The 12,783-nt window shown below is 39.6% G+C and overlaps 1 protein-coding gene across 3 annotated transcripts in view; it reads right to left on the bottom strand.

The window, feature by feature from the left end:
- The window catches only part of USP6NL (USP6 N-terminal like), a 135,985-nt gene that overhangs the window by 47,105 nt on the left and 76,097 nt on the right, over nt 1–12,783 (bottom strand). The window lies entirely within an intron of this gene.

Here is a 12,783-nt window from a genome sequence, read left to right on the forward strand (position 1 = left end):
TTCTCCTTCTTTACTACTGTGCCCTGAGACTTTGCTCATCTTTGGAGAGTTAACTTCCGTTTTCTCAAAACTCACTATGGTTGACAGGGGAGGAGGTGGTAGAAAAATTCCCAACAAAAGTCAGATTTATTAGCAGGTATCTAATTAACACTAAAAAATGCAGTCCTTTCGCTTCTTAGACTAACTCTAAAAAGGCAAGTTATGAATTGAAAGCTTGAAAAGCAGCCTTCGAACAGATACATTTTCAGACTTTGTATTATTTAGCTTCATTCTGAGGGCCCTAACTTCTGTTTTTCTTAGCAAAGAAACTTGTGTGTTTCCTATTAAAAACTGGACCACTTTGATGCCAAATGAACCTGCCTTCCTTTGCCTGCATCATCTGCAGCTTCTGAAAACATAACAGGTCATCTGTAAGCAGCATAGCTCCCTTTTTCTGCTTTACAGATCAGATAATTAACACACCCAATAAAACCCTGTTTAAAAGGGACTAAAAAGCAGGCACTATACGAAATCCTTTTAAAAAAAAACCAAACATTTCCCACTGAATCTTGATATTAAGAAAAAATTCTTACTCATACCATTATAAGCTGTCTATAGCGAGACATTAAAACTCGGTATTTTAGACCAGTATCAAATCTGTGCAAGTGTAAAAAAAAAAACACTGGGGAAGGCTACAAAAGTAGTTGTTGCTATAGTCAATGTAAGAACAGTCTGATGCAGAACATTTGAATTACATTTGATCTTGTTTATTTCATTTAAAAGATACAGTTTCAGCTTCAGAAGTTACACATGAATAAATACATGTGAATTACTTCATCTAATGGAAAAGCTTGGTCCAGACAACCCCTTTTTGGAGACCATATACACAAGTCAAAGATTCCAGCACATAGCCTAGAAACTAAATGAAAAACTAAAAGAGTGTTCCTTTTGAACACCATTGCAAAAAGCATAATCTACTCATTTAGAAGCACTTCCCAAGCACCTGAAAGTTTTCTTGATGAAAACCACTAAAATCGAAAAAAAATCTGATTAACGTATGTCTAACACATTAGAAATAGCCGATATTCAGTGATACTGGAGGTCATAAATGTTATAAAACTGCAGTATTGTGCACATTCATTCCCATATAACTAAATTAACAAACTGAAATTAGGCCCTTTGTATGCCAAACATCATCTAGAAATTAAGATTATTTGAACAGAAGTGAAAAAATAAGCAAAGGGAAAGAAAAAATTCAATTTAAATAATCTGCTGGGAGGGAGGTGTTGTTTGCTTTGGGTTTAAGTACAAAGCTTAGTAAGTCTATCCAACATCACTTAAAATTTTCAATTCTGTCTACCTCCACCACAAGCATCAGCCTCACATAGCAGGACGAGCACGCAGCAGCCTCATTCTTTGTAGCTCTACAAGATCACACAAGAGATTCTTCTTCCCCCGGTGCCTCCAGCAGCGCGCAAGACAGATCTGACAGCTCTGCATCCCCACGGACTCACACTGGACACAGCTACTCCTCTGCTCAACTGGTACCACTTGACAGTCACATTTGCTAATCTGGCATGGAAGCTATTCACATGAAAGATTAATCAAATCTTATTTTATCTCGAAGTAAGAACGAACCGCAATGATTTATTAAGAAATTGTTCTTTGCTTATTTTACAAGTTACCACTGATGCGTAAACACAAAAGGCATGGCTGACTCCACCAAGCAGCGAAAGAATTAAAAGAAGCTCCCTTGTCCTGGGAAGTTGACACCATCCCCTCTCACTAAATTAATCCAGCAGCTCATTTATGGCCACATTCCTCATTATTCCTTTAGCTACAGAGCTCTACACCAATACCACATACCTATACGTTTTAAGCACTGAAATTCCACAGGAGCATATTAAGCCAGTCCCATGTTTTTATTCCCTGAGATGCTGCTGGCAGCTAAGCACCAGGAAAACAGTGGAGAAGCTGAGTGAATTGCCCCAGGCTGCTCAGTAACTCACTGGACTGGAACGGAAGGCAGGAGTTCCTGGAGATCTTCCTCTCAATTAACTGGATTGCACTAACTACGCCCATGTACTCACATACATAATATTCAAATGTATCCTGCAAGGACTGAGGGAAAGGCAGAATGGGAAAACGAACTCTCTCAGTCTCCTAAAGATATTTTAAATAAATAAATTTCCATTTAGTGTATGTGTTCTCTATGCAGAAGCACTCTACAGATTTATTTTTTTTTTCTAAAAAGGATTAGGTGGGGTCAGACACAAAATCAATTAATGTCTGTCTATTAATCACTGCAATTTTATTGTACCTTTTTTTCTTTACAATGATGTATCTTCCCCTTCCTTCCCTAGCCTTGCCAATCTAATTTGGTGTTCAAGGCCAGGTTGGATGAGGTTTTGGGCAACCTGGTGTAGTGGAGGATTTCCCTGCCCATTGCAGGGGGGTTGGAACTAGATGATCTTTGAGGTCCCTTCCCACCCAAACCATTCTATGATTCCAATTTTGTTATATCTTCATTATTTCTTTTAATGTTGAATCTTCTCCCACAGTCCCCAGCCTATTTAAACTTGTATTTTTCAATGTTTTTATCTGTGTACTTCACCAAGTAATAATGTGAAGTAGTAAACAATATTAACATAATATAGCCACATCCTGCCCTGAGATGACTGCTTTCCTTTAATAGCTCAAGTAATATTCATTCAGGGGATACACAGAAGAAGAACAGGACTGATTAACGTAACCAGCTTGGAACCATACAATACTTGCTATGCAAAAGAGGAGTCACAGAGACAGCTTTTAACTTAACTCATAAGCAAATAAGGTCTCACTTAGCAGAGAGGAAATCTTACCACTCCATTGTCCACAATAAGGAAATATCCAAACTGGGTAAATCCACCCATTTAATCAGACAGGAATCAAGAACCATCACACCTGGTACATAACTTTGCCCCAGGTACAAAGACTTCAGCCTCCCACTTGCAGGCTGGGCAGCCCACATTGCAACCTAACTGCAGCTCAAGGGCTCTGGTTGTCCCTGCCAAGCAGCCCTGCTGTTACAGCATTAAGAGAACAGTCTGAAGATGATGTCTACTGGCTTGGGAGCCACAAAAGGCTGGGACCAAATCCTAACTCCAATAAGGAGCAAGGTCCACATGAAGGTGTGCTGGGTTTCCTCCTAGAAGGCTCCTCAAAGACATTTCACTGGGGAGAAGTAGTAGACTTCAAGGTTTACTGGAACTCAAGACTTCCAGCTGTGGTCCTCGCTGGTGGCGATCTGCAGCACTGGCCCAAAGTCTTCTTCCTGTCTATCAATCTGGACTGTTAACCACCTTCTGGTAAGGATTATAAAGCCTATCAAGTTCAAAGGAAGAGGATTTCATTTTGAAGAACAAGGACTTCATCGAAAATGCTTTTTCATTAGATTGCAAGTGATGAATGGATTTTACATCTTGAAATTCTCCATGATGGCTAAAACAGCTTTTCATGAATTTTTCAAGATAACTTAAAAGAAATATTAATATTAAATGCATAAATATCTGACATTTCAGAACATTAAACATGCAGATCTATGGTTTTGACCATTAAGCTGTGTTGTAATTAGTCTCCTCGAGTAACAGTGGTAGTTTAAATAAACTGGAAAGTCTCAGACTTAACAAGCTTACATTCACCTACCCACCACTGCTGTATAAATCAGCCTTCTTTAAACAGCACTTTGATATATTTGTTCAACATAAACACAAAGAAAGACTCTCTCATATTAGTCACTCAGATTTATTCTTTTCCTACATTTGTATTTAAGTCCCAAATATGATCCCTGCTGGCTCAAATCACAGCATTTTCCTGCTTCTAGTTTGGCTTACATAAATTTTAAAAATGTAAAGGCTTCTCTAACATTTGCAGCTTCTGTTGAGGATGGAAGATGTTTAGTGCAATAATCTGTAGTCCTGATGTGCTGATAACCCCAGAACTATAAATTCCAGGGGACCAATCCAATTCTTCACATTTCCAAGCTGTATAAACTCTGACACTCAATTTTTCATTGGGGAAAAAAAAAAAAAAAAAGGGCAAAAATTGTCTGTAACACACTAAAAATCTTTACCACAAATCTTACTTGCCTGAAGAGCTATTATGTTCGAAATTTCTTTGTAAGCTGTATTTTCATTTCTCATAACTTGTACTTCAAAACACACCACTTGCTTAAAAACCCTCTCTACTTGCTGTAGTCTTTCTTACCCCAGAGAGAATTAACCCGTGCACTGAGAAGAACTTTAGGGTCCTTTATCCTGAAACGTGTTGCAGGAATAATTGTGATATGTGCAAGTCATTATTTAATTTAATTAAAAAAAAAAATCAATTAAATTCAATACTCCTATATTACTGAACTCAGTATGACATGACAATTAAAAATCTCAAATCCTCATAAAGCCTCTGGTGCTTTACGTCCCTACGCAAAATAGTTTCTCCAACTATTTCTCAATTATTTTCTCATGTTCTCCTCAACGTACTACTACATGCAATAGCATCACCTTGTATCACTGCATGCACATTTTAACTGAGAAGTATTTCGAAATCATATTTGGTGTCACATATTAAATACAATGTGGGAAGTTTCTTGCAGAACACTTATCTTTGTGGTCTCATTGACTAAATCCTGAAGAAATAGAGGCTGTGTTCAGTTTTTCATTTGTGATGCAACATTAAGTGTTTAAATCCATGACGAAAACATACTTGCTACTACCCAGGAGACTTATTTTGAAGGAATTATTTTTAAAATAAATAAATAAATAAATCTAGTAATTTGTATAATTTTGAAATTTCTGTGATCAAGGAATATGTGCGTGAAACACCTGCAAAAACATCAGCAATGCATAATACTCAAAAAGCAAAAGTGTCATGAAATAAATTTATGAAGACTGATCATGCACAGGTAAGGTAGGACAGATATCTGAACAAGAAAAGTTTTAATACAAACGGAGTTGTTTTGCTGTACAATATAGAACTGAGATTGTTGAGTAACAAACTGCAGCAACATTTCAGTACTCAAATGTATTAGGAAAAAGTAAATCTTCCCAAGCATGAACAGTTTTCAGGCTGAGCAATTTGTCAGGAGCGATCCGTAGCAGTCTATAGCTTTGCTAGATAAAAAAATCAGTATCTTCACATTGGGAAACTAATTATACCATAAACACACTGCCTAGGTGTTCTTTTAGGTCTGCCTCCCTTTCAGGGTCCCATACACAGCACATAAAACTATGAAAGCAATACACATTATTATGGGTAGTTACAACAGTGCTTTGCAACACAATGACACCTGATTTTATATATCTACATGCTGTTTCCAGGCAGCTTTTACTGCCTCGTGTCATGTAAGACACACACTGATCTTTGTTCTAAAGTTAGCTGACAAGTGCTTCACAACCACCTTTCAGGAGGGAAGGTAAATAAGACTAATTGTGTAATTCACAGGACACACAATGTTACTTATCATGATTATTTTTATGCCTGCATTGTGTCACAAGACGGGCTACAAAGCAAGCTGTTTTCTGAAAGTCAACCCAAAAAAACTCGTCAACAATTACAAGTAGAAATAAAACAATATTTCAATGCCATGCCTTTCTTTAGACCTATGATTAAGTTATTCTTCAAAACACAAATCTAAAGCACAACTTAGTGCCGAATTCAGATCTTTTAGTCCAAACAAGTTAATTTTCAGAAGAATTGTGATTATGAATGATTGTTTTAATCTTCCAACCTTTGAATAGAAATTAAAGGCAAAAGTGTCATTTTCTAAACCAAGAATACAGGGAAAAGATTCCTGAAAATACTAAGGAGAAGGTAAGAAAACTGGGTTTTAAACTAAATGATGGATTTTCCACAGATAAAATTCTATGGATTAATTCTTTCTTTCCTTTACATATTTTATTCATATAGCTCACAATTTTGATTGTGTGTGTCTATCAAAATAATTGGAGCTCTGCTACTGTAACCATCCACTTTGAATTTTCTCTGAATAATCTCTGCACACTATGGGGGTGGTGACTACAGCAGATGAAAAAACAGCTTTCAGAAGTTTTGTTAAAATTCATAGGCAAGCCAAAGCAATTAACTAACATACAGCATAAGTCAATGTGATATTCCACAACATAATTATCAGGAAATATGCTGCAAGAAAGAATCTAATGCTGGCAAAAGATTGGATCGTATGCGATTTTGTGACTAGGTTTCAGTTGCAATTAGTGTTTGTGGATTCTGGGGATGCTGCTGCCAACATGCACAGCACAATGCCATGAACATGCAGCTCCTGCCCAAAAAGTCTCAAGCAATGCACATTCTCAGAGATTATCAAGATAAAGTAAAATAAAAAGATTGAGATTTAATTGAATCTGATAAAAGTGGCGACTTTTTACTAAAGTACTTTGCTGCTTGGGAGAAAATAACCTCACTGCAAAGTTCTTATTGCCAATATAACAAATTATCAAGAAATTCATAGCAAAACACACCTGTATTTCCACTGCGACAGCAGAGACACTCTCTTGTGTCTTTAGTAACAGGTGTGTTCTATATGCAAACTTTAAAGTTTTCCCAGCTTGGAATGAGAAAATCTTTGAGAAAAATCCATAATCTGCATAACTGAGGACAAGAGCATTTCTAGCTATTTTTGATGTCACTAATTGAACCGAGGTTAAAAAAAGACTTCTCAGAATCGCTTGCTGGAGAGCCCTTATAAAAGATACGAAGTAGTCTAAGCTACCTAAAAACTCTCAAGTGGCTAAAAGACAAATGAAAAAGAATGAAAGTCTTTGCCTTGCTTTTGATTTACATTTGATATTTAAAGGTCTAAAAAATTCAAGATTACTTTCCTTAAGCATATATATACAGCTTGCTTTTAAGTACTGCTTTAAGGGTACTTACTGCACAGAACACTTACCCTACATATTAACAAAGAGCCAGGACATAAATGTTGGCAGCTTCATCTGTAATAAAATTCATGTGCTATGCAGAGTATTCCAACATAAATTAACTAAGATGGCAGTGTTCCAGCAATATATATGTGGTCACTACTGATGCTCAATGCTTTATGTACCTACACTTGCTTCTTTTAGGAAATAATCTTCTGCAGTGTAAAATTCCATTTTGGTGGGTCTTCCACTGGGGTTGAAAATAGCAGCATCTTTGCATTTCTAAAAACTCTGGCTCTAGACCTCTTTTAGCACTCTTAATAATCAGTGTCAGTGAAACACACTCTGGCCATTCCCTATATTCAGTTATTTAATCTTCTATAAATGCTAAATATAGTAGGAAATACATGTGGTAATAATGATTATGTTAAATCCTTACGTTTTAGGGCTTAAGCAGTAACTCAAAACCAACACGTATCACTTTATGTATGCTGTATAAATTAAATCATATATTACCATATTCAATCATTTTTTCAGTTCTGCTACCTAAAAGCTCTTTTTATAAAAGGAAGTAGTTCACGAATGCCTAGTACAGAGTGGGTGATCTTTTACTCAAATCAAGTAGCAGCAGTTGTTAACAAAAACATACTATTTGTCCTTAGTTGGCAGAATTACCCTGCAGCTTACTTTTGTGTTTGCAATCAAATCTGCAGGATTCTGTTCACTTCATTTCTTTCTGTATCTGCAGAGGATTGTTGAAGTGACAGCCTGGACTAACTCAGCTGAAAGAATAGATTTAAAATTTAAATTTCAACTCTAGTCCTGAGAATAAGCTGAATGAGCAGAACTGTGACACTGTTTTAGGGAAAAAAATCCATACTATTCTGAACGACAATAAATACTAACTGAACATTCCTGTATGAAGGGAGAGTAGAAGAACCATACACTAGATAATCATAACACAAGAAGAAAACTAAAATAATTATTAAAAAAAAAAATCAAAAACTCTTTCAAATGACTTAAAAAACACCAACTCCCATTAAGATGAACAAAACTGAATTAAAGAGCAGAACATCTTAAATGTTTTTTGTAAAGGAACTGAAATTAGCAGTCCAAATCACAGAAAAAAATTATTGCTAACTTCTAGGCACATAGATATTAAAAAAATGATTGCAGCCACGAGAGCACAGGACATGGGCAAAGCTGCTTGTTTTCCAACAGAAGCCAAAATTAACCAGACAACAAAACATGGCTGAGAAAGATAAACCTGGAATTCTACCACTCTCCTTTTGTGGCTATAAATACCAATCAAGGAGGTAGGTTCTTCAACTGTTGTTTTAATTACAGGTGGGTGGCGCCTTCTCTTCAAACACATCCAAAATAGGTAACTTCAAGCTTTGCACAAAAGGAGTTGATTCTGGGTTCAAACAGCCTCCTTCGCTTTAGCAGATTCTAAACAAGCCTGTCTCGGACAACGACCTAGCCAAAACCAGAAGGTACTTCCTCCTTCCCCTGGTGAAGTTCTACCACCAAGAAGGTAAGTGGTGTGCAAACACTCTACAACCTTACATGACTGTGAAGCTCATCTGGGAGACAAAGTCTGGTTCCTCTCCCTTCTGCTAGGTCTGCTTTAGACAACTTTCATGGAACAGCTTTTGACCAAATGACCATTTTTGCCACCAAGCTGGCAGAAAAGACTTGTTTAAATAGCCAGTGTTGAGGACAAGCAAACAGTAAAAGCATTGAGGAATTCCTCATAGCAACCAAAACACATTCTAAAGCAACATTTCTGGCCACATGCTATTGAAAAATAAGACATCGATTTAAGGAAGCAATTACTGCAAATTACCATACATATCTCATGCTTTTAGAAATAAGTTCAAATGCATCAATGCAAATAAAAGGATCACAACGAAATCACCACTGTAATTAGAGACAAATGCAGAGATCAAAGTTCATTGTCCAACACGGAAGCAGAGCTGCGAAGTAAAAAAGTCAGATTGGATAACGACGAGGTAAAATTTACAGCAAGTCCAACGTATTCTTGTGCTGTCAGTGACGTTTAAATAAAACTGCCTATTTACCTTGGTGTCTGAAAGGTCTGTCTCTGAAACTTTGCCCCATCACTTCACAATTGCACAGCAAGCAGCGATTCATTTCAACTTATCAGAAGTTCCATAACTGATAAATAGGAAAATTTGTAAAACCTCTTTATTGTTTATTATGTATCTAACATTGCTGTGTTTTCAAGCCGGGCTCTGTCATACAGAAAGGCATTAAAATATTCTTCTAGAAGTAGCTCCCTGTGAACACATGCCCGAAAAATGGTTTTGTCTAACACTAGGAAGACAGACCTAAAAAAAGCATTCTGAGTCTCAATTACTAACACAAGAAAACTTCCATTTCTCTACTTACATAAAAATAATGATATCCTCAGTGTACATTAGGGCAAAAGGAAAGAACACTAAATAGAGATGAAATTTGTGGGGTTTTTTTAACAGCAGTTCTTCAGGACATTGATTAGCAATGAATCCTTCAGAGCAAATTCAGCCCAGGGAAGCGAACCATGTATTAGAGGGTAGAATCCACTGCACGCAATGCAAGACTACAGTGGAGTTTTTATAGCAAATCTTTATAAAGCCACACGAAAAATTCTACACAGTCAAAACGAGGCACCTTCATATATTTAGTAGAAAAGGGAATTAAGAGAAACACAACTCTTCTTCAGCATCTGAGAGCTGAATTCTTTTTTTTTTAAATAAAGATTTGTCTTTGGCAGATGAAAGAGGCTGAACCCAGCACGCTTTCTTCCCAAGGGAAGGCAGAGTTAAGCCACACTCCTGACAAGTAGGTCTGAGCCTGCTTCACAAAGCCGAGAAGAAAAGATGGGGAGAAGGAAACGACAGCAAGTCCCTAAGGAATGACGAAAACATACAGAAAGTAGTAAGATTTACATTTATAATTAAACCATTAAGAATTAACATTTCATTGCTCTTTTAGCACATCACTGTATCACTTAACATGTTTGGCAATACTTACTGTGTTTAGAAAATCAAGGATAGTGGCTGCGTGTCACTACGAACAATAACTTTGCAACTCTCCTAAGAACCTTAGCGCTCTACCCTCAAGCTTTGATGTGCAGACTTTTCTACTAAAAATTTGAAATGAAAACTACATTTGAAAAATCCTATTTTTAAAGTACTTCATTGATTATTACCAAAATACAGCCATCACGCTTCTTTGATTTCTATTACTCAAAACTTTTGGCATCTCAGCATAACTCCTTTTGCTGCCAAGAACACCCAGAGCCCAGCCCTTACAACCTTTATCTGGAGAGACTTCACCTGTGTACCTACTCAAATCAGCAGTTAACCGCATAAGAGTTCCTGTTCTTGGACATGTGCTTCAACAGGTACCTTGTGGAAAGTACTAAAGAATGCACAAATAATATTTCAGAGACAAGGACTATTTTGCAGTAAGGCTACGTATAAATTAGCAAGAAATGGCTTTAAACTGAAAGAGGGCAGATTTAGATTAGATATAAGGAAGAAATTTTTCACTCAGAGGGTGGTGAGGCACTGGAACAGGTTGTCCAGAGAAGTTGTGGCTGCCCCATCCCTGGAAGTGTTCAAGGCCAGGTTGGATGAGGCTTTGAGCAACCTGGTGTAGTGGAGGGTTTCCCTGCCCATGGCAGGGGGGTTGGAACTCGATGATCTTTGAGGTCCCTTACAACCCAAACCATTCTATGATAAATAGAAAGAGAGAGAGGATAACAAGTTGCTTATCATATTGCTCCCTATTAAAAAGTTAGGGGCAAAATAACAATACTGAAAAAAAACAAATCAATAGCTTCATTTAGAGGTATTCAATTGAGTATCTCACAATTCTTGATCGAGCTCTCCATTGCTTTGCTCCTAGGGCTTTAAACTAGATTTGAAGGGGGAGGGGGGGAATATCAAGAATGGTAAAGATATGCTGGAAGTATCTGTAGAACAGAAGAAGGGAATTCCAGCCAAGAAGTCAGATCTATACCGCTGTCAGCATGGCACCAGTGCCAGCACCGAGGGTCCAGAAGCTGAGGATGGATCGCAGGTATGTTCGAACGATCTTACACTGCCGTCCAAGAGAACACCTGTCACTCCAGCCAGCGAGTCGGCTTTGTCGGAGGCCCATCTCAAGTGTATGTACACCAACGCACGCAGCATGGGAAATAAACAGGATGAGCTAGAGATGCGTGTACATGAGCAGGGCTACGACCTTATTGGCATCACGGAGACGTGGTGGGACGACTCCTATGACTGGAGTGTCAACATGGAGGGGTATAAGCTTTTTAGAAAGGACAGGAAGGGGAGACGAGGAGGGGGTGTCGCTCTCTACGTCAGCAACCGGCTGGAGTGCGTGGAGCTTCGCCTGGGGTCGGAGGACGAGCTGACAGAGAGCTTATGGGTCAAGATTAGAGGACGGGGACGGATAGGGGATGTTACGGTAGGAGTCTGTTACAGGCCACCTGGCCAGGAGGACAGAGCAGATGAGGCGCTTTATAGCCAGATAGGAGCAGCCTCGCGGTCACAAGCCCTGGTCCTCATGGGGGACTTCAACCACCCTGACATCTGTTGGAGAGACAATACGGCAGGGCACAGGCAGTCCAGGAGGTTCCTGGAATGCGTGGATGACAACTTCCTCCTGCAGGTGATAGAGGAGCCGACAAGGAGGGGTGCCATGCTTGACCTTGTGCTCACCAACAGGGAGGGACTGGTGGGCGATGTGAAACTTAAGGATAGCCTTGGCTGCAGTGACCACGACACAGTGGAGTTCAAGATCCATGGGGCAGCAAGGAAACCATTCAGCAAGCTCTGTACCCTAGACTTCAAGAAGGCGGACTTCGGCCTCTTGAAGCACCTGATGGGCAAAGTGCCGTGGGAGGCGGCCCTGGAGGGACAAGGGGCCCAGGAAAGTTGGTCCACATTCAAGGAGCACCTTCTCCAAGCTCAGCAGAGGTGCATCCCGACGAAGAACAAGTCGGGCAAAAAGACCAGGAGGCCGGCGTGGATGAGCAAGGAGCTCCTGGACCAACTGAAAATGAAGAGGTTAGCCTACAGAGGGTGGAAGCGGAGACAGATAGCCTGGGAGGAATACAGAGAAGCTGTAAGAGTGACCAGGGATCAAGTGAGGAAGGCTAAAGCCCTAAAGGAATTGAATTTGGCAAGGGATATAAAAAGCAACAAGAAATGCTTCTATAGGTATGTAGGGGACAAAAGGAAGTCCAAGGAGAACATAGGCCCCCTCCGGAAGGATACTGGTGCTCTGGTTACCCGGGACATAGAGAAGGCTGAGGTACTCAATGAATTTTTTGCCTCAGTCTTCACTGGTAAAGCCTCTTGTCTTACCACCCAAGCTGTGGAAAGAACTAGCAGGGACTGTGAGGATGAACCACCGCCCACTGTACTTGAAGACCAGGTTCGAGAACATCTGAGGAACTTGAAGGTGCACAAGTCCATGGGACCTGATGAGATCCATCCGCGGGTCCTGAAGGAACTGGCGGATGAAGTTGCCAAGCCACTGGCTATTGTATTCGAGAAGTCGTGGCGGTCTGGCGAGGTCCCCGATGACTGGAAGAGAGGGAACATAACCCCCATTTTTAAAAAGGGGAACAAGGAGGACCCGGGCAACTACAGACCGGTCAGCCTCACCTCTGTGCCTGGCAAGGTCATGGAGCAGATTCTCCTGGGAACCATGCTAAGGCACATGGAGAGCAAGGAGGTGGTGGGTGACAGCCAACATGGCTTCACCAAAGGCAGATCGTGCCTGACCAACTTGGTGGCCTTTTACGATGGGGTGACAACATCGGTGGACAAGGGTCGACCAATGGATGTCATCTACTTGGACTTGTGCA

This window comes from Tauraco erythrolophus, chromosome 4 (genome assembly GCF_009769465.1).
Source record: "Tauraco erythrolophus isolate bTauEry1 chromosome 4, bTauEry1.pri, whole genome shotgun sequence".
NCBI lineage: Eukaryota > Metazoa > Chordata > Aves > Musophagiformes > Musophagidae > Tauraco > Tauraco erythrolophus.